Below are 23,925 nucleotides of genomic sequence, written 5' to 3'. Positions count from 1 at the left end.
AAATGAATTAATTCTTCTTTAAATGTTTGGTAGAATTCCCCTGGGAAGCCATCTGGCCCTAGACTCTTGTTTGTTCAGAGATTTTTTTATTACTTCCTCAATTTTCTTGCTGGTTATGGGTCTGTTCATGTTTTCTATCTCTTCCTGTTCAGCTTTGGTAATTTATATTCTAGGAGTGCATCCATTTCTTCCAGAGTTCCTAATTTATTGGTACATAATTGCTCATAATATATTCTTATAATTGCTTATATTTCTGCAGTGTTGGTTGTGATGTCTCCTCTTTCATTCATGATTTTATTTTTTTGGGTCCTTTCCCTTTCTTTTTGGTAAGTCTGTCCAGGAATTTCATGATCTTATTAACTCTTTCAAAGAATCAGCTCCTGGGCAGCCCCAGTGGCCCAGCGGTTTAATGCCACCTTTGGCCCAGGGTGTGATCCTGGAGACCCGGGATTGAGTCCCATGTCAGGTTCCCTGTGTGGAGCCTGCTTCTCCTTCTGCCTGTGTCTCTGCCTCTCTCTCTGTGTCTCTCATGAATAAATAAATAAAATATTTTAAAAAATCCAAAAAATCAGCTCCACTTTTGTTGATCTGTTCTAATGTTCTTTTGGTTTCTATTTCATTGATTTTTGCTCTAATCTTTACTAATTCTCTTCTCTTGCTGGGTTTATTTGCTTTATTTTATTTGCTGTTCTTTCTCCAGCTCCTATAGGTGTAAGGGTAGGTTGTGTATTTGAGATCTTTCTCATTTCTTGGATTGCTATATCCTTCCCTCTTAGGACAACCTTTGCTGCATCCCCAAGGTTTTGGACAGTTGTGTTTTCATTTTCATTTGTTCCCAGGAATTTTTAAACTCTTTAATTTCCTTGATGACTCTTTCATTCCTTAGTAAGATACTCTTTGACCTTCAAGTATATGAGTTGCTTCCCAATTTCTTCTTGTGATTGAATTCAAGTTTCAAAACATTGTAGTCTGAAAATATGCAGGGAAAGATCTCAATCTCTTGGTACCAGCTGAAACCCAATTTGTGATCCACTATGTGACCTATTCTGGAAAATGCTCCATGTGAACTCAAGAAGAATATGTTTTCTGTTGCTTTCAGATGGAATACTCTTATATATCTGTGAAGTCCATCTGGTCCAATGTGTAATTTAAAGCCCCTGTTTCCTTGTTGAGCTTCTGCTTAGGTGATCTGTCCATTGCACTGAGCAGGGTGTTAAAGTTTTCCTTTTTTATCTAATCTAATATCCTATGTCTTTTGATTGGAGTATTTAGCCCATTTACATTCATACTAAGTATTGAAAGATATGAATTTAGTACCATTGTATTACCTGTAAAGTCACTATTTCTGTGTATTGTCTCTGTTCCTTTCTGGTCTATGTTACTTTTAAGCTCTCTCTTTGCTTAAAGGATCCCTTTAAATAGTTCTTGGAAGACTGGTTCCGTGATCATAAATTCTTTTAGTTTTTATTTGTCCTGGAAGCACTTTATCTCTCCTTCTATTCTGAATGACAGTCTTGCTGGATAAAGTATTCTTTGATGCATATTTTTCTCATTTAGCACCCTGAACACATCATGCCAGCCCTTTCTGCCCTTCCAGGTCTCTGCAGATAGGACTGCTACCAGTCTAATGCTTCTACCCTTTAGTTTAAGGACTCCTTGTCCTGAGTTGCTTTCAGGATTTTCTCTTTGTCTCTGAAATTTGCAGTGTTCACTATTATATGTTGAGGTGTTGACCTATTTTTATTGATTTTGAGGGGGATTCTCTGTGCCTCCTGGACTTGCATGCCTGTTTCCTTTCCCAGACTAGGGGAGTTCTCAGCTATACTTTGCTCAAGTATACCCTCTGCCCCCCCTTTCCTCTTCTTCTGGGATCCCGATTATTCTATATTGTTTCACTTTATGGTATTACTTATCTCTCAAACTCCCCTCATGATCCAGTAATTGTTTATCTCTCTCTCTCTCTTTTTAATAGATTTTATTTATTTACTCATGAGAGAACACAGAGAGAGACAGAGACATGGGCAGAGGGAGAAGCAGGACCCAGGCAGGGAGCCTGATGTGGGACTCAATCCCAGGACTTCCAGGTCAATCCCCAAGCCGAAGGCAGATGCTCAGGCACTGCTGAGGCACCCGGGTGTCCCTGTTTATCTCTCTTTTCTCAGCTTCTTTATTCTCCATAATCTTGTCTTCTATATCACTGATTCTCTCCTGCCTCATTTATCTTAGCAGTTAGAGTCTCCTTTTTTTTTTTTAATTCCATCTCATTAATAGCTTTTTTTATTTTGGCTTCATTAGATTTTAGTCCTTTTATTTCTCCAGAAAGGGATTCTCTAGTGTCTTCTATGCTTTTTTTTTTTTTTCAAACCCAGCTATCATCTTTATAATTGTTAGTCTGAACTCTAGTTCCAACATCTTACTTATATCCATACTGATTAGGTCCCTGACAGTCAGTACTGCTTCTTGTTCTCTTTTTTGAGGTGAGTTTTTCCATCTTGTCTCTCTGTCCAGAAGAGAACAGGTGAATGAGAGAACAAAATACTAAAATAGCAACAATGACCCCAGAGAAATATACACTACACAAAATCAGAAGAGACTCAAAAAAAAAAAAAAAAAAAAAAAGAGAGAGAGAGACAGAGAGAGAGAGAGAGAATATAATCAGACAGGTGAACAGAACAGAGCAATACACTAGATTCTGGGTGTATTTTGGTCTGTTGGTTAGAAGAAACTACATCCAAAAATTGTAAAGAAAAAAACTTATTATATACACAAATAAAATTAAATTGAAATATTCAGTGTTGTCAAGGAATGTGGTAATATCCTATCAACATTTAAAAATTATGTGTTGTGAACCTGGCAATTCTACATACAGATCTGTCTTTGAGAATAAATGTACGGAAAGCAGGGTAAAGATTTTCATTGCAGCACTGTTTCTAATCATGAAAACCTGGAAACCTTATATATGTTTACCTATAGGAATGAACTTGAATGGATACGATACTTGAATGGATACTTGTCCATACGATAGGATAATCTGCACAAAGTTAAAGGAAAATGAAGTGAATCTATAATGGTAGATGATAAAAAACCCTCCGCGACTCATTACGTGTAAATTTCATAGCAATATAAGCAAATAATCCCATTCATGTAAGAAGCACAAATTACACACATACACTTATATACACACACACATAATTGCCTACACACACGTATATAGAGGAAATTGATTAAAATACATATACAGTGAATAGTTAATAGTTTCTTCTTTGCTAGAGAATAACAACGGGGTATGATGAGAACTTTATGCACTTGCTCCGTATGTATTTTAAATGTTATATGAGAAAATGTTGATGTATTTCTTGTGCAAACTTTTAACGAACACTTAAAAATTGGCAATTTTATTTTTTTATGTGGATATTGTGTATAGGGTTCTCCTCATCTTCCTACCTCTCGGTGTTGCAGTGTCCCACTGCTCAGCTGTGAAAACTATTCTTTCTTAGCCAGCTATAGTTCTCACTATTCACAATCCATTCCATGGCTTTGTTGACAAGTCTTACCTTTTAGCTCCAACCTCCAACTTTGCCCTGAAATGTTGTCTTACAGACAATTGTGTACTCAATATTGGATATCTGAGAATTTCTATATCTTCAAAACCAAAACTCCGCATTTAACTGTTTCTCTTCAAACCCTCTCTTCCCACTCGTTTCAGGAAACGGCACCTCCATTCATCAATTCTCTCAGGTCAAAAACCTTCAAGCCCTTCTTGAAACTCTTTTTCTTTCAAATCTCGACTCCAACCCATCAGATAATTCAGTTAGGCTTCAGAACAATCTGGAACACTTTCTCCACCACTTTGATTCTGGTCCAAACCATTTTATTTCTCACATGGACTATTACAATAGCCTCCCCCAAAGGATCTTCTTACTTCCACTTCTGTCCCATCTGCGGTCCATCCTCCGCTCAGCTGTCAAGGGATCCTTCTAAAATCTGAATCAAATCGTTCTCCTACTCAAAAGCCTACAATGGCATAATACACTTAAGATCTCAAATCCGTTAATAAGGTTCATTGTGTCTAATAAGAGCTACCCCTGACTAACCTCCCCTATTGACCTATGATTCCACCATGCTCCCCCTTAGGTATCCCTTGTGAGTCCAACTACACTGGCAAACTAGCTGTTCTTTGTGTAAACTAGGCAGGGTTCTGTGTTACAATGTCTGCTCTACTCTTGACTTGAAGCTCTTCCCCCACATATATGTAGGCATTCTTTTCTTGCACCATTCAAGAGTTTGCTCTAAAATCACCTCTGTAGAGATGCCTTTCATATTACCATAACTAGGAAATGATCAACTCATCTTTCTCTGATCTTTTTCTTCATGGCACTTATTGTTACCTATGATGGACAATACATTGAGAAGGATTTGTCTGCAGAGTTCAGCTGGATCCTTATCACCAGAACAGCATGTTGAATGAATTAGTATTCCATGATAACAAATATTTTATTTGAATTAATCTCTTCTTGATTCTCTTTAGGAATAAAAATTATAGATTTTTCATAATTTCTCTTGTTTTTTGAAGTGAGCCTTTTTGCTTTGCTTTTTCAAATTTTGTTTTGTTTTATTCTTATGTTTCCTTTGTTTTATTTTTATGTATTAATTTTCTAAGCTTAAAAACTACGTTTTTGTTATATCCAGTTTGAAGGGGTATTATCTATATATGGTAAAGGGATAAACAATGAAAAATCAGTCTCCTTAATATACAGCTTTGTTTTGCAGTGGTAAACATTATAGAAGCCTTCAGGGTATTTATTGTTCCAGAGATAATCTAAGGATACACAAGCATTGTCTAATATCTAATTGGATTTTCCTCAAGAGATTTCTCCCTCAGTATGGAAATCGCACAAGTCAAAGGCTATTGCTATATTTTTATTTAAGAGGGGCAGAGCTTCATTGTCACAGTTCAGGTCAAAAACATATTACATTATTGTGTCAGCACTGAATTCCAGCTAAGCCATCATAATTGTGGGTCATACAAATAGAAGAAATGACTACACTGGCTTTTATTATATGTGTTTGCTTACTCTCTAGAGAGCTTCAGACATGAAGGTCTGTGCTATTTATATGTATATAAAATCTGCTCCAGTCTGGACGACTTGCTCTCCTTACCTGGTGCACAAGCTGTATTCTAAGATTGTCTGCCACCATCATCCTGGGAATTCTCTTCACTTCTCTGGTATTGAATCTTGTGTTTCTTTTCTTTAATTAAGTCCTCTTTCAGGTCATGATCTCTGGTCCTGGGATCCAGTCCCTCCTTGGGCTCCCTGCTCATTGGGGAGCCTGCTTCTCTGTTCTCTATTTCTCTCAAATGAATAAATAAATAATCTTTTTTTTTAAAGTTCTCTTTCTTATTTATTTCCTCATTTTTTTGGAGCACATCCTCTAGTAGCTGCCCAAGAAAGGGTAGGTGGGAGTTAATTTTTTTTGAGATTACACTTGTCTGAAAGTATCTTTATTCTTTATTCTATCGTTCCCTTGGTTGTTGGTTTAACAAACTTTAGAGCTCCAAGTTGGAAATAAATCTTCCTGTAGAAATAATGCAGGACCCTTCCTGGTCTTCTAACCTCTAATGTTGCAGTCGGAACAACCAGTTATTCTGATTCATATTCCCTTATTTATAGATTTATGACTTGTGTTTTCTCTCTCTCTCTCTCTCTTTCTCACTGTTGCTATCTCTCTCTGTCTCTATCCCTGTTGTCTGTCTCTTTCCATATATGCATAAAATGCCTTTCTGTCTCCCTGGCCATCTATCTCTGTTTCTCTCTGAAAGATTTTCTCATTGTCCACAGGACACAAACTTCACAGTGATGCACTTGCTTGGGTCTGACTTCATCTATGTCCTGGAGAAACTGTGAGTTATTTCATTGATGATTTCTTCTCCTTTTCCATTGTGTCCCTTCTGCCTTTCTGAAATCCCAGTTATTTAAATATTGGAGGCTATACACTGTTAATTTTCTCATCTTTTCTTAGTCTTGTCCTTTTATTTTATATTTATTTTCTCAATGTTATTTTCTAATGCTTTTTTTGTTTTTCATTTCTGCTAGCATACTTCAATTCCTCAATTTCCCTTTTTTTTTTAAATAGCACCTCATTCTCTCTTCATTGATTTAATCTATTATATCACTGAAAATAACGCCTTGTTTTTAAGTTCTTTTTCCCTGGATAGTTTCTATTTCTTTATCTTCCTTCATACATATGGTTCTTCCCTTATACAGATGGCAATTCTTGGTGGTGTGCTCAAAATTAAGGGAGGGAGAAAAAAAGCCAAGTGGAAGCTCTAAATCTGTGCTAATGGGTGGTTTTTCAAACTTTGAGTTTCACTTTAAAGTATTGGGGAGGGGAGCATTGCTTGGACAACCCTGATGTCAATATTTTCAAGTCTTTTTTTTTTCTTCGTCTGAGCATGTTCTACAAGATGGTGCCTTCCCTGAAAAGTAAAGGTTTAGCTGTCAGCTTTTTGGCAGCAACAAAGTGATGGTGGTTGGGAGGAGAATGTGACTCAGGAGTCAGCATCCTATAGACATGTAGTCATTTAACTCCCCTGATTTTGGTAAGGTCCAAAGGCTCTCACCAGTACTCCCAGTTCAGAGTACCTAAATTCTTTCTTTAGCTCTGAAAATGAACATTTCAGTACAATTTGTTAAGGTTTCTTTTGATAGATGCATGGAGTGGAAATACAGATGACCAATAAAACTTAGAAGGTGCTCAGTCTTGGGGTAACTGGGGAAAGTGAAGCTAAAACTATAACAATATACTTTAGATTGTCAGGCATTTTTTTTTAAAAATTTGATTGAAGTATAATATACATATTATATATCTTAATATATATTTAAATTGTGTGTGTGTGTGTGTGTGTGTATGTCTACATGTGGCCTGATAAATCACCACACTGAACCACAGTTCATAACCAGCAGCCAGATCCAGAGCAGACCCTTGCCAACTCCCTGGAATCCCCGCCTTGAGCCCTGTCCAGCTACTCTGCACAAAACAACTGACTTCTAACAGCCTAGATAAATTCTGAGTTTGCAAACAATATAAAGTTTGGTGACATCAAGCAATTGCAAAATTGGAGAGAAAGTCCTCTCCCTCACCACTGGTGGGGGCAGGGGAGCGGGGAGGGAAGATGTAAATTTATGCAAAACTTTACAGGGTATTTAGATAATGCCCATGTTCTTATTTCCTTGGACTTCCTTTCCATCATTCCTTTCTGGCTCTCCTTGCCCTCTTTAATGTAGGTTGATCTGTGTTTCCTCTTATCTAATTTACAATTCAGCCAACCATGTGCTATTGTGCTTCCTGATAAAATAGGCTTGCTCTTAGAGATGACTGTTAATGTTGACCTACAGTGCCTCTCATGTTCATCAATTCTGAGTTGCCTGCCAAATGTACCTGGCTCAAATTATACTTCCCAATGCTGCCTCTCCTTCCAGTCATCCCCAATTCCTTTAATTATTTCCCTGACAAAAACTGAAAATTCTGCCAATTATAAGTGTACTGAAAGCATCCCACAAATGGAATAAAATGGAAATTATATCTATGAAGCATCTACAGCCTCTAGTGCAAAGTGTGTGGTCAAAAATGTGTTTCCTTCCTTTTCCCTTTTGTTTAAAAAGCCTCACTTACCCTCAGAACAGCTCTGACCATCATGAAAAGCCAGAGTGGGGCACTTGCATGAAGTATAAAGAATCCTTTTGTTTTTCAGAGAAATGTTCATTGGTGGGCCAAGGTTTTTAAATAATATTTTTGCTTATTTTTTTGACAGTGATAAATACAATCTGGGAAATTGTAATTTCTTACAGTTTAATTATATTAAGCTGTTTCCAATTAGTAAAATCCTGGTGGTGTTTCATACTCAGATAAGCAAAGTGGTAGGAACTGAGAACAAGCAACATGAAGCACGTGGACATGGCAGTAAGTGTGCATGGCTTACAAAGGCAGAGGAATAACTGTCCAGGGTCGATATCAGAACTACTTCCAGTGCAGAGCCTGCTGGGCCACACTAGGTACTTCAGTGTGGTGGCATTTACCCAGATTCTCCCCATTCCTGGATTCCTCTGATATGGCTTCCTGTAGCTCACTGTAGCTTAATTTGTCTGACTTACCCCAAATTATGCCACAACACCCCAGAAAATATTTATTCTGACAGTAGCCTAATTTTCCTGGGTCTAGAGAAATAGGTAGGAAGGCTGAGAAATTGACACATTCCTTTAAAAATAAGCTGCTGAAAATTTAAAGAAATAGTTGTAAATTCTCTGAAATCACTATTGGTAGCTTATGGACACCAAAATAAGATGTCATCTTGCATTCAGAGAAGACTCTTTTCTTCCAATGGTTTAAGTGAACATTCTAAACATTTATACACAGTATGTATTTGAGCTATCTTTTATTCCCTGATTGAAAGGGATTTGCACTAAATTCCTTCATCTGCCTCTCACTCCCACATGGCCAGTGGCACAGAGCTTTTAATTTATTTAACTTGTTTATTTATTTATTACCAAAAATGTAGAGAATATTCGGCAAATAAACAGCCCCTTCAAAGACTGCATTTTTAATTGTGGTCTCATTAGTGCTCCTGCCCCTTGGAGATAACCAACATCTTGGAAGGACACAAAGCTTTTTATGATACATTTAGTCACGGACAAACTCTCAGTCTTTTGAGTTTCACCAGCCTTGATTTGTTTCATCATCATGAAAGTTAATTGAATACCTTTTGGCCCTTGATCTCCTGAACCTCTCAAATACTGTATAACTATGGGGATAATAATAGGAGTCTATGACTAATTAGAAATGGGAGGGAAATGGGGAGCCCAGCTTGGAGACAACTATTCCTTTTCTAACTATTCTCTCCTGTCCCCCAACCATAGCTATGCCCTGCAGCTCTACTCAAGGACATTTGCTTGTCTCTCACTGTACTTGGTTCTACAAGGACCTTGTTTGCTTTCTTTTCTTCTTTGGAAAGGGTTCAGAATATGCCACCCCAAAATGGGCCACTTTGGTGTATTAATTACTTTGAACTGAAGACACTTGAAAAACAGCAAATGCAAAGAGAGGCTTTCTCACTTTGAGCTGCCCTTATTTGCCTAAAGACAGGTCCTCTAAAAAGAACTCAATTATCATAAATGCCCTTCCCAGAAGTTTCATCAACCAGGAGGATGGACTCATCACAGGAGAGGAGACTAGAAGTAGACAGCATACCCAGACACATTTAGTCACACATTATCATATCTCCCATCTCTTCTTTTAAAGGCCCATTCATCTCTCCTAAAAATCACTTACTCTCCAAATCATCTACATAACCTCTCCCTTTTTCTATTCAGATGGGTATATAAACTTTCATATCTCACTGCTTTTTGGGGTATTCACTTTTTCCCTGTGGTGCCCCATGCATGTAATGTTAAGAGTTAGTAAATTTGTATAGTTTTTCTCCTGCGAATCTGCTCACTGTCAGTTTATTTCATAAAGCCAGCTTTACAACAACCTAGAAAGGTAGAGATAGAGTCTTTTTCCCCTTGAACTATGATCCTGACTAGTGCTTGTATAATACACAAACCCTTTTGATCTCTGGTCTTCTGTTTTCAGCAGCTTCTAGGATATTGCCATTCACATGATCCCAATGCACTAAACTGCTTATCTTTTCCTGTCCCTTAAAATCAACTTCTCTTTCCCATTTCTAGGATTATTCTGGTTAAATTTTCCCAAAGCTGTTGACCTGATCTGGAGCCAAAAGAGGACTAAGTATTTTCTTTGATTAAACATGAGATTATGAGCTTCTTGAGGGCAGGAGTTACTCTTTTTAAAAAAAAAAATTATTTATTTATTCATGAGAGACAGAGAGAGAGAGAGAGAGAGAGAGAGGCAGAGACACAGGCAGAGGGAGAAGCAGGATCCTCACAGGAAGCCCGATGCAGGCCTCGATTCCGGGACTCTGGGCTCATGCCCTGAGCCAAAGGCAGAAACTCAACCACTGAGCCACCCAAGAGTCCCTGGCAGGAGTTGTTCTTTATGATTTTTATATCCTATAGTAAGTATCCTAGTGAGGCATCTCAATGAATATCTATTAATTATTGACTAGTTGATTAAAACGTTGTGTTAAGTGAGGCAAAATATTATACTTCCCAATGTAATGACCATTAGCTAAAAATCAGTCAGAAAATGTAAATGTATCAGAGCCTGTCTGTTTCTGCTGCTATCAAAACAGTTGCCTTACTAATGGTGAGTGGGAGGCAGAGGTTCTAGCCTCTGTCACCCTTGGTCCTGTTTAATCAGACTTATGGGGTGGAAAGAGATGAAAATCAATTATGCTTTACTAATCCCATTTTAACTGGCCCTTTATAGATAAAAAAATAATAAATTAACCTCAAATAGTGAAATCCTAAAACTACCTTGAATCACAGCATAATTATAATACCCGAGGCAACTAAAAACAAAATAAAACAACAACAAAAAACCAAATAAAATAAAACCTAATGATCATCATTCTAAAAATATTCAAACTTTCTTATAAATGCAATGATTCTGTGCATAATTACTTTGTACATACACCATTACTGGGACTGGATATAGCCTAAATTCTTCAAAGGCATTTTATTCTAAGAAGGAATCTGTCTTCAGAGACTCTACCCTATAGTGATACATGAACTCTTAACTTTGATGCAAGTAAAACATCAGCAGAGGTTTACCGAGAAGTGCATGTGATTAACACCCCTCGGCCCCCTTTAAGAATTACCCTGGAGTCCTAAATAATTAGGCAGCTCTGTAAGATTGTTTCCAGCTTTCTGAACTAACTAGCCTTTCTTGGAAGATACTGCAGGATTAAGGGCTTTGCTACCAGACAATGGCTTGAATACCTAAGATGACTTTGTTAGAAAGATGCCACAACTCCCTGGTGTGACATCTTTAATGGAAGTGATAAAATGTGAACTGCTCTGTGAAATGACTCTCTTTTTAAATGATGGTTGTGAAAGCCATTTACAATATTCTTTATTTAATGTTTTCCTGCTTATTGTGTTTTCTTTTTCTAATCCTGGAATTAACAATTAAATGTGTTTTGTTGGCTATCATCTAACATTTTTTTCACTAAAACATGTTCCGTCTCTAGCAATGATGAAAACTCTGTGCATAAGTCTACTTTATGAAAAGAGCTCCAGGGATCCCTGGGTGGCGCAGCGGTTTAGCGCCTGCCTTTGGCCCAGGGCGCGATCCTGGAGACCCGGGATCGAATCCCACGTCAGGCTCCCGGTGCATGGAGCCTGCTTCTCCCTCTGCCTGTGTCTCTGCCTCTCTCTCTCTCTCTCTCACTGTGTGCCTATCATAAATAAATAAAAATTTAAAAAAAAAAAAAAAAAAGAGCTCCTTAAAGCTATTTTTTCCCTGACAGTTGTGTAGATCATTCATTCATTTAACTAACCATTTGTTGACACCATTATTATTATTATTATTAAGTTATTACTGAGCACTCATAGTACAAGAAGCAATACTGTGTTGCGGGGGATGGAAGTTAAATAAGAAAGTATACAAGGAGTTTAGATTCTAATGATAGAGTAGAACATGCAGCCTGAATAGCCACAATAAAAGCAGAGAATTAGAAATGTCACCCGCCTGCCCAGTGCTGGGCCTTTATTCCCATACTTGATTTCCAGCATTCAATCCACCCACTCTAACCACCACCACTTTGCACATGAGAGTTTCCCTCTTTGCCAGATGGCTCCCCAGCACCTGAATTTAGACCTCATTTCCTGTTCAGAAGAACAGTGCTCAAAGTCTTTGTCTCCAAGTACACATGCCCTCATTCTTCTGTGTTTTACCCTCTTCACCCAGACATGCATCACACAGGTGGGTCATTTCTAATGAAGTACCTCTAATGCTACCCATCTGCCAGGCTATATAAGGGGCTGACTTTCTCCTCCTTCTCAGCACTGAGGTGGAACAATTCACTGTACTTTCTACCCAGAACACACCATTCCACAGCAACCATGCCTCCTCCCATTTCTTGTAATATCCTGAATCACCAACATGACACCCTCTGACAGGCCAACGTAAAACACAAAACATGCAAACAGGCAAAGGATTTAGGGGACACAATCTGGCTACCTGTGAGCATCATGGCATTCAACCCCTTTTCCCACAGCTTCCTTCTAGAACCTTCCTCTACAAAAGGGCTCAGTGTGTGAAACCCAAATGATATGAAAGGGAGAAATAACTGAGCACATGAAAGAGGAAGATGTGATTCTGGCCAACATCACAATCAGTTCTACTGCCACTGATGATAAAAAAATGTGGGCTGAAAAAACTGTTACTGAATCTCCCCCCCCCCCTTTTAAGAATGTCCTGAGAGGCACCAAAGCAGTCCACTGGATATTCCTCAGCCCTGAGGAAATTTGTGAGGGGATGGGGTAGTGGTCACATCGGCCCTATCAAGGACCTTTATTGAGTACTTAACAAATTATTCACTTCTTTCTTTCCCTACCCTACATCTTTCCCAGGTCTGCCAGTTTTGATTCTCTTCTCCTTACTAGTTTCAACAACTTGATTCTAAACTCTTGATTCTTTGCTCCACAGAGGACCTGGGTGCCTACAGTTTAATTGCTCTTTCTGCATCTCCTCCAGTTTCTGCAAATAGCTTTTCAATTATTTCTGGAGGTCCTAGCCCTAGAGTCTTTGAACTCATGCAATCTCAGAGGAAGATCCCCAACCCTTGTTCCTGCTTCCCCAAAGCTGCCCGCCCTTTTCTTTTAAGGTTATGAAATTCAGACAAACAGCAAGTAACGAGGAGCTTGCCAACTGAAAGTTTTAGATCAGAATTGTTGGGTCAAATTGGCACTAGACAAACTGAGCTAAGATGTATTAGCTTTTGCAACAGTGACAACCCCAAGAAATTTGGTGGCTTGCAAACACAACAAAAATATTTCTTGTTTAAGTTACAAAAGAAGGGCTGTTGCTCTGCTTCAGTTCTGCTCTCATTGGTAAGTTCTTCTGTCTGCTCATTTCTGGAATCTGAGAAGGAGAAGTTTCTATATGAGACCTGTGATTCTCATAGCAGAGACATGAATGCAAGAGTTTGAGTCCATCCACATTGTGTAAAACCTCTAATTAAATAAAGTTAATGTCATGGACATTTGCAACCCAGTGGCTAAAGCACAGTGGGCCAAGTCCTTATCACATATCCTCTTTCCCTGCCATGTAGGGCAGATCACTTAATACAGGGTGGGGATGCATAATTCTATTTCAAAGAAAAAGCAAATATTTGAAATACCCATTTGAAATACCCTTTGAACAATTTCAAAGGGAATATAAGTTAAGAGAGGGGAGAAGGAGAAAGGGTCCCAGGGACTAGAATCAGGTACAAAGCAGAGTTTGGTCCACAGGTCCACAAGAGATGAGAAATAAGTCAATTACTAATTTCCATAATATATCTATTTTTTATTACAAGCAATAGACACCTAACTCAAATTAGTTTAATTGAAAAAGGACCTAATGGGTTGGCAACTCCAAATGGACTTGAGGGATGCCAGCTGTATGCTCACAAATAAAGTCCCCCAGGAAGGTTTAAATAATGGAGAACAAAACAGAGAGTGGATAGTGGTAGATAGGAAAGGAAGAGAGCACATGATCAAGAAGAAAGTCACACTTTTCCTTTTGAAATGACTTGGGGGTCACTATATGAAGACAACTAAGAGTCAGCACATTTAAATGAAATACCACAACCACTTTTTCAACAACAAGCACCAAATAATTTCTTCTTCCCTCACTCATACTAAAGACACTTTTTCCCTAAGGAGGTTCACAAATGGGTTTTAAAAAACTTGAAAAGTGCTCATTAATTCTTATGAGTTCAGAAAAATTCCCAATTTCCATGTTCAGTGTTGCATCCCCTAATAACTTTTGTCTGATGAAAAAAAATTTCTTTCTTCTCTGACTGCCAGAGAATCTTAACAAAGTGTGCTAAAGAAATAGGATTCAGGCCACCTCTGTGTGGTAAAAAGGACCTTGACAGTCACCACGTTGTGTGAACAGTCACTCAGAGGTACCCTTCTCTGTGCAGGGTCTTGGACCTCACTCCCAAACTCTTTTGTTTCCTAAATTGTTCCTTTCTTTCCCATGCTTTTCAAAAACAATGAACACAATCAAATTAAGGGGCAAATGGCAGGAGCAACAAGGCTCTTTTCTCTATTTTTCCAATGTCTCTCCAAGAAGGGGCCTTCATGTAGGGCAATCACATGCCTTGATTTTTGACAGTAATGATTTGGTGAATTATGCCAGAAAGGCCAATCCAGAATTAAAAGCATTTTTCTAAAGGAAGATGAAGTTTTAAAAGGTGCTTTCCTGGTGTTTAATGATAGGGTTATGTATGGGTATATAAATGAAGTTCAAATTGCAAAACTAAACATATATATATATACACTGCTTCATGGTTCTCATCTTGATAGTACCCATTGTTATGCTCTTATCCTTACTCTGCTGTGCTCAGCACAATAGATTGAGCCAACAACTTGTATTTATTGTATTCTGCTAATGTGGGCATAGTTTGGCACCTGTTCATTTTCTAATAAGGGCACAATGAGAAGTTGAATTCCTCCTCTGCGCACTGTGCACAGCAAAACCTGCATGGAGAGGCAGAATTGGGGGTCACTGTTTCTTTCCCCATCTACAACTGACCAAAGAAATCATACCACTTTCCACTGTGGTCATCAAGAAGATTCGCTGTTTTTCAAAGATAAAAGGTGAATGGGCATCTGTTGAAAGAATTAAAAGATTTTATTTTTCAGCAAAAAAAGAGATGTAGATATTGAAAAGCAAGATATATATCTGGTTTAGAATATCATTAGGATGGGCTTTTTGTCTTGTGCCCTCCAACAGATATCTATTGCATATCCAACCTTTTGATGGTGCACATGTCTCTTCTGTAATTTTGAGGATGAACTAAAACTCCAATTGCCTAGCATGGGTTGGTCAGTAGAAATATGAAAGGATAAGAGAAAATCAAAAGGTAAATGAGGACTTACCATGTACTAGATATATTTTACATTTAAAAATACTTCATAATAAGTCCACTATAAATATCTGAGGCTACTTTGATGAGCTATGGATAGTATTAGGTAGGGAAGGTTTGTAAGAATGGATTATAAAATGTTGAAGTTAACCAGATGTCTTAACCCCACAAGGGAGTCATGCTGCTTCTCTCCCCTTCCAGATAGAGAGGGATGAATGCCTAAAGGTGAGTGGTTGTGTCAGAGTCCCAAGAAAGCATGACCCATTACTCTCAGATCAAACATTCCTTGCCTTAACCTAAGCCTCACTAGTAGGAAAGCCAACCACCCTCCAAATGACATTGTCAGAATGTGGGCAAGGGATTTTTTCTGTAAGTCTATGTTTCCTTCTCTATCGAATGAGCAAATTCTCCCAGTTGATCTCTAAAGCCCCTTTTAGTTCTAAAATTTGATTATTCTTTTTATCAAGACTTTCCCTCTCCAATAGCTCATGAGATTATTATTTTTAACACCCCATGAGAAAGGAAAGACAATTATTGTTAACCCTCTTTAAGGATGATTAAAGAAAGAAGGAGGATTTAACTTTGTACTTTATGCATAGTAACATAACATTAATGAAATAACCAGAAATAGAATACAAATCCACAGATGATTTGACTTCAAGGCATCCAGCTTTAGGAAAGTCCATGTTACAAAGGGTGAGAATAGATTTTGAAGTCAGGCAAGCAGGAATCTGAATTCCAGTTCCATCTCCACATGATCCCAATTTATTTTCTTCCTTGTTGAGGAAGTGGAAGACTGCACAACTCAGAGTGTTTGCAGGACTGAAATGATTAGGCTGTGTGACTAGTGTGATATTTGATATACAGTGGTCCTCAATAAGTCTTTGTTTCTCTCATAACCACCCTCTATTCTTACTGTTTATCTTCATTTCATTAGCCTTTCTAGGGGCCTATTCAGTAAAGCCTTTGAACCACAGTTGTTTTGTACAACTTTTGTATTGTACAATCTTTGCCCATAATTACAATCTGATTATGTGGCTGACACTATGCTAACTCTTTACCAGCATTTCCTTATTTAATATTTACAAAATTCTAAGAGGTAGACACTACTATTTTTTAAATTTTTTTGTTTATTTATTCATGAGAGGCACAGAAAGGGAGAGATGCAGAGGGAGAAGCAGGCTTCCTGTGGGGAGCCTGATGCAGGACTTGATCCCAGGACCCTGGGATCACGACCTGAGCCAAAGGCAGATGCTCAACCACTGAGCCACCCAGGTGTCCCTGTAGACACTATTGTTACTGCCCACATTTTCTAAACTAAGAACCTCTGTGTTTAGAGATGTATAATTCTACAAGATCACATAACTACTGGAACCCTAGATTTGAACAAAGCTTAGTTAAGTACTGAAGTCCATGAAATCAACCACCACTCTAATTTCTAATTTCCTATCACAAGAGGTATAGAATAAAAGGCCATCATTCTTTTTCTTAGTGTAAAAAATATCAAAGTAGTATTAAATCAACTCAACTACCAGCCTTGGTTTTATAACCTCAAACTAAGAAGGTAGATTTAGACAATGGGTTTACATAGACAACAGATATCCAGATAATCTTCTGGTTCTTGCCTTTTAGGTAATATTTCCAGGGCCTGCTGTTACTGGCAAAATACATGCATTCCAAGGGTTAATTGTTGCTATTTTGCCTCCTGAGATCACATTGACTAGAAGAAATATACATCAGAGAGAGAGAAAGAGAGATTGCAATATAATAAATTATTATGCAAAATAATAGTCTTTGAAACTTGGATTCATATCGAATTTATTAAACATACATACTTTCCATTGTTGCTATTATGTTGAGTACTCAATTCTTACATGCACCAATGAAGATGTACAATACATGTAATCTGAAAGTTTTTTCTGAAATGTGCATTATTACTTGAAGAATTTGGAGTAAGTTTTTTTTTCTTTACCAGGAAAACAAAATTTAAACCTTTTGACTTTGTCTAAGACTGCTCTACATTAAATTAATGGAATATTTTATTTAAACGCAAACTTTAGTTAGAAGAGGTGTTTTATAAGGGCAATTTTGTCATGGGATAGCATGATGGCATATGCTTCAGCATACAACAGATCTGTGTTTCAAATATAGCTTTACCCCTACTAATTGAGTGACCATGAAACTTCATATATAAAATTAGTACAATTATTTTTTGTGTTGTTGAAAGAACTAAGTGAGCTTCAGGTAACATGAGGGCTTAAACACACATTACTACCACTAGTAAGCACTACTAGTGTTTTCATTTCATCCATGAAAGCAATAAAGTAAAATACTTATATACCCTTAAGAGAGAATAGGAAAGAAAATAGCAGATGAGGGATAGTAACACAATTTTTGGAAGATGAAAAGTGGAAGAAAAACTGGCAACTTACCTAACACAGAAAGTTAAATACCGTGTGTTTAAAGAAGGGATGGCTAACAAGAAGAAAGCAGACTGTGTTGCAGAACTCCAGAAAGATCCAGAAACCTGAGGCAAGATGGGGAGTGGATTAAACATGGGAAGATTTATGGAAAACTTTGACAAGGATTACCTAGACCTATAAATCTGCCCCTATCCTGACATAGCCAGGTGACTACCTCTCTCCTACTCCAGCATGAGAAAGGAAATGTATTCTCTGAAGGAATTGTGGATTTGCACAAATCTCAGAGGCAACAGGTGCAGCAGAAGGTAAATGTGAGGGGCACACTAAAGCAGGAGGATTAAATGGAGGTCTACTCACTGAATGGTGACATTAGTATAACTGATATAAAGACAGAGAAACATATTTAAATTTCATTAATAGAAAATATGAAAAATTAGAGAGAGAATTACATGAGCAGATGAAACAGAGCATAAGGCCAAATGGAAATGAAAGTTTTGGGGACTCCTAAGTGTTCTGTAAAAGATACAGCTGCCATTATCTTTTGCTATGCATGAGGTAAGGATTCTCCCAAACTAAGGATGACATCATTTGCTTTCTCTAGTTCCACCTCAGTGTTCTGTAAACTTCTTATACGTCCACACAATCACCAGGTAGAAGTCAATACTGAAATCCCAATATATTCTTAAATTTAGCTATAAACCTGGATGTGCTGAAGGTCAATTGTCCAGTCATAATCGACCTCAGAATCCAAGATTCTTTCTGAAGCCACCTTCCATAAAGCTGCAAGTTTCCCTCCAAAATTACTTCACTTAGAAACTCACAAAGGACAAGTTTTGAGCAGATAAAAAGATTGTGATCAATTTTCTTATGTGTCACTCTTAAACAACAAAGTATAGTCCAAGAGAAGTAATCATGTGAGGAAACAATTCCCTAATTAAAAATAGGGACAAAACCCAAACAAATAGAAAAAAGAAATAATGATAATACAAAGAGCAGGAGAAAATTACATTTATATGTATGTGCAAATATACGTATGTGTTTTATACAGAGATTTAATAAAGTATTACAAAACACCAGTAAGGTGCTATATAAAAAAGAAACAATTTGAGGTAATGCAGACAAATTCGTATACTAAGTAGAATTAAAATGCTGGAAAAAAAATACAATCTGCTTACTGAACCAAGGAGATGAAAGACTTATACACTGAAAACTACAAAACATTGCTGAAAGAAATTAATGATATAAGTAAATGGAAAGGCATCCCGTGTTCATGGATTAGAAAACTTAACATGCCAATACTAAAATGTCAATACAGATTGACAAAAAAACTACAGATACAGAGCAATCTCTATCAAAATCTTAAGTATATTTTTGTTGTTACAGAAATAGGAAGATCCATCCTAAAATTTATAGGGGATCTCAAGGGACTCTTAATAGCAAAATCAATCTTGAAAATGAAGAACAAGTTGGAGGGTTCACACTTCCTGATTTCAAAAATTACTACAAAGCTTCAGTAATCAAAGTGGTATGGTACTGCTACTAAGACCAGTGGAGGGATCCCCGGGTGGCTCAGCAGTTTGGCGCCTGCCTTTGGCCCAAGGGCATGATCCTGGAGTCTCCGGATCGAGTCCCACGTCAGGCTCCCAGCATGGAGCCTGTTTCTCCCTCCTCCTGTGTCTCTGCCTCTCTCTCTCTCTCTCTCTCTCTCTCTCTCTGTGTCTATCATAAATCAATCAATCAATCAATCAATCAAAAAAAAAAAGACCAATGGAATAATAGAGACTCCCCAAATAAACCCTCACATATATGGTTTTCTACAAGGGTGCCAAGACCATTCAATGAGAAAAGGCTGTCTTTTTACCAAGTGGTGTTGGAACTTGATATCTAGATGCAGAAGAATGAAGTTGCACCTTTACATTATACCATATTGAAAATGGATCAAAGATCTACTGTAAGTGCTAAACTTCTAAAACTCTTAGAAGAATACATAGAAGAAAAACTTTATGTCATTGAATTTGGCAATGATTTCTTGGACATGAAACCAAAAGCACAGGCAACAAAAGGAAAAATAGAAAAATTGGACTTGATCTGAATTAAAGCCTTTTTGGATCAAAGGACACTATCAGCGGAGTAAAAAGGCAACCCACAAGATGAAAGTAAATATTTACAAGTCACATATATAGTAAGGAATTAATATCCAAAACATATAAAGAAATCCTAAAACTCAGCAACAAAAAACTAACAACCTAATTCAAAAAAGGACAAAGCACTTGAATAGACATTTATTCAAAGAAGATATACAAATGGCCAATAAGCATATGAAAAGATAATCACTAATCATTAGAGAAATGCAAATGAAAACCATAATGAGATGTAACTTCATACTCATTAGGATGGCTAGTATAAAAAAAGAAAGAAAGACAAAGAAAACAAGTGTTAGGAGGATGTGGAAAAATTGAAATTCTTGTGTAATGCTGGTAGGAATGTAAAATGGTGTAGCTGTTGTGGAACATAATATGGAGACTTCTCAAAACATTCATATAAAACTATATGATCTAGTAAGTCCACTTTTGGGTATCTACCCAAAAGAATTAAAAGCAGGATCTCAAAGAGATATTTATACACTTATGTTCATAGCAGCATTATTCACAATAGTCAAAAGGTGGAAGCAACCCAAATATCCATTGATGGATAAATAGATAAACAAAATGTGGTATACATATACAATGGAAAATTATTTAGCTTTAAAAAAGAATGAAATTCTGACACATGCTACAATATAGATGAACCTTGAGGACATAACAGGACATAATATTGCATTGAGGACAAAATAAATCAAACATAAAAGGACAAATATTGCATGATTCTACTTATGTGAAACAGCAAGAGTAGTTAAATTAATAGAGATAAAAAGTAGAATGGTGATTATCAGAAGCTGGGGTGGGAGGAAAGAATGGGAACATACTAGTTAATGGTTACAGAATTTCAGTGTGGAGTGATGAGAAATTTCTGGAAATGCATAGTGGTGATGATTGCACAATAATGTGAATGTTCTCAATGCCATAGAGCTTAAATGTGATTAAAGTAATAACTTTTGGGGCACCTGGGTGGCTTAGTCAGTTAAGTGTCTGCCTTCAGCTCAGGTCATGATCTCAGGTCCTGGGATTGAGCCCCAAGTCAGGCTCCCTGCTCAGTGAGAAGCCTCCTTTTCCTTCTCCTTCTGCCACTCCCCCCTGTTTATGCTTTTTCTCTCTCTGTCAAAATAAATAAATACAATCTTTTAAAAAATAAAATAATAAAAAATAAGTAAAATAAAACAAAATACTAAGTTTTATATTATATATATTTTATCATGATAAAATACATCTACTGGAGGTTATCAACAGCCTGACCAGAAAGTGAAGATTACTTGGTTAAGTCTGAGAGAAGTCAACCAAAGCCAAAAGAGAAAGGATGAATACCCACCATTTGCTTTGATGTGGATGGAACTGGAGAGTATTATGCTGAGTGAAGTAAGTCAGTTGGAGAAGGACAATCATCATATGGTTTTACTTATACAAGGAATATAAGAAATAGTGAAAGGGACTAAAAGGGAAAGGAGGGAAACTGAGTGGGAAAAATTAGAGAGGGAGACAAATCATGAGAGACTCCTAACTCTGAGAAACAAAGGGTTACAGAAGGGAAGGTGGGATGGGGTAACTGGGTGATGGGCACTAAGGAGGGCACTTGATGGGGTGAGCACTGGGTGTTATACTATATGTTGGCAAATCAAACTTCAATAAAAACAAACGAAAAAAAAACAAGAAGAAGAAGAAGGAGAAGGAGAAGAAGAAGAAGACCAAAACACCGAAATTAAAAAAAAAAAAAAAAAAAAAAAAAAAAACAGAAAATAATCCTATCACTTTGGACATCTTTCTGTCCAGGAACAACTGCAAACCCAGAAGAGGTAGCTGAGAATCTAATCATCATTTTTTTCACAGCCTTGTAGAGTTTAAGAGAAGCAAGTAAGAATTCAAGACCATTAAAGATGAGGCCTTGGGTAAACTCAATGTGCTCTAGGTTTGGGTCCTAACCTTAGGAGTAAGGGAAAATTGCAAGTAAGATGCTCATTCAGATATAATCCAAGCTTCAAATCATCTAAGTGGCCCAAGAGATGTCAAACTCTGAAAATGCAGTAACAGGAACTTGTTTTGCTAGGACTCCCTCAGGAATGTGGCAAGAGCACATGAAATTGTCTTTGAAGAAAATGACACGACTCTATGCTTTCATTTATTTCTACAAATTTCAAATACAATTCTTGGAACCTCCCACCCCAGAAAAAAGAAAGTTAAATCAGAGTAGGAGTCAGTACTGCATGGAGAACCAGCAGAAGCAACACTCAGTGTTTAGAACAGATCTACAGGGCGTGAGACATTGGAATTATTAGACAGACCTTAAAATAACTCTTCTTAGGAGATAAAGGAGCTGAAACACAAGATTGAATATTTCTGCATAAAACTAGAAAAAATACATTTTAAAAATAAAATTTAGGAGCACCTACCTAGCTCAGCCAGTATAGCATGCAACTCTTGATCTAGGAGTCATGAGTTTGAGATGCTTAGACATAGAGATTACTTAAATACATGTATATATAATTATAGAAATAAAAAATGTAATAACTAAAGTTAAAAAAACCTCAATGTTAAGGTTTACAGAAGATTGGAAAATTTTGAAGAGAAAATTAGTGAAATGGATAAAACATCAGAAGAAAAATATCCAGAAGAAAGTATAAAATAAAAAGATGAAAAACACAGAAGAGAGAGTAAGAAGCATAGGGGATACAGTTATAATTCCTAACATATATAATAGCTTTGAACTTGATAAAACTAATGAAATACACAGATTCACAGAGTCAAGAATTCCAAAAAATACTCAAGCCAGGATATAAAAATAAATTGACATCTCAAAATACCCAGGTAAAATGAGAGTGACAGGAGTATGGAGGAGAAGAGTGAATAAGACAAAAAAGAAAATCACAAAAAAGAAAAAGAAAAATCACAATGCACAATGCACTCTGAATAAGACAAAAAAGAAAATCACAAAAAAGAAAAAGAAAAAGAAAATCGCAATGCACTCAAAGATTACTTTAAAAACAATAAAAAGCCTAAAGTTAGTGGGATACTATCTTCAATACTCAGAATCCTACTTTGCAGCAAAACTGTCCTTCAAAAATGAAGGTGAATTAAATGTATTTTCAGCAAACAAAATCTGAAGTAGTTCAGCAGATCTGACCTACAGGGAAAACTTAAAGATATTCTCAGGCAGAAGAAAACTTATCCTAAATAGAAAGTTTGAGATGCAAGAGGAATGAAAATGACGAATATAGAAATTAACCAAAAATATTGACTGTCTATTGTTTTCATAAGGTTTATATTGCAAGCAGAGTTACAATTGCATGACAAGGGGAAGATAAACTGAATTAAAATGTTCTAATGTTACTGCATTACCCAGGAAGACAGTCAATGTGTAATGTTCAACTGTGATGAGTCAGTATGCATGCTGTGATGTCAGGAACAATTGCTAGAAGAATCATAGCATGCATCATGCATATCTTCAAACTGCCAACAAATGGAATCATTTCTCTTTTTTTAAGATTTTATTTATTTATTCATGAGAATACACAGAGAGGAGAGAAAGAGAGGCAGAGACACAGGGAGAGGGAGAAGCAGGCTCCATGAAGGGAGCCTGACGTGGGACTCAATCCTGTGTCTCCAGGACCACACCCTAGGCTGAAGGCTGCGCTAAACTGCTGAGCCGCCAGGACTTCCCTGAATCATTTCTTTTTAATGCTAAAAAAGTTAAGAGAGGAGAAACAAGAGAATATAAGATAAGTAAGAAAAACAGAGATTATATACTAAAGTTATAGACCTATATTCAAATGTACAGATATATTCAATATAAAAGAATGATAGCTCACAAGACAAAGCTTGTAAGACTGATAGAAAACCTATAGGCAATTTAGGAAAGATACAACTAAAAACCAAGGATACAGAGAGATAAAAAAAATACATGAATAGAAAACAATTTCATATGAACATGTACCAAAATAAAATTGAGATGGCAATATTAATATCAAGGCAAAAATTACTAGATAGGAGGAAAGGCACCTCAAAATGATAAAATATTTGATTCACCTGGAACATATAACAATTCTAAATGTGTATGTATCTAAAAACAAGTGTTATAATATGTACAAGAAAGAGGAAGAGGAATATAGGGATAAATAGACAATTGGCGATGAATGATAAAACAAATGGGCAAGATATCAGTAATGATATAGATTTGCATTATACAATCAGCAAATAGACCTAAAGCATGTACACAGAATACTGCATCCAACAACTGCAGAATAAGGACTAGTTTCAATGGCAAATAGATCACTTTACAAATATTGATCATATATTGAGTCATAAAGCAAGTTCC

General features: G+C 36.9%; 1 long non-coding RNA gene across 8 annotated transcripts in view; it reads right to left on the bottom strand.

Moving 5' to 3' along the window:
- The window catches only part of LOC140613170 (uncharacterized), a 90,830-nt gene that overhangs the window by 52,711 nt on the left and 14,194 nt on the right, over positions 1-23,925 (bottom strand). The window contains exon 5 of one of the 8 annotated variants that reach the window (XR_012014333.1): positions 17,473-17,567. The exons of 5 other annotated variants lie outside the window; for them this stretch is intronic. This is a non-coding gene — a long non-coding RNA (uncharacterized lncRNA). Of the gene's footprint in view, positions 1-14,562; positions 14,784-17,472; positions 17,568-23,160; positions 23,292-23,925 lie in introns of those variants that run through there. 2 more of the 8 variants (XR_012014338.1, XR_012014339.1) reach the window with 2 other exon arrangements.

The sequence above is a fragment of the Canis lupus genome, chromosome 21 (assembly GCF_048164855.1).
Source record: "Canis lupus baileyi chromosome 21, mCanLup2.hap1, whole genome shotgun sequence".
Lineage (NCBI taxonomy): Eukaryota > Metazoa > Chordata > Mammalia > Carnivora > Canidae > Canis > Canis lupus.
The sequence above is the reverse complement of the archived record's forward strand: the minus strand, read 5'-3'. Positions and strand labels throughout refer to the sequence as shown.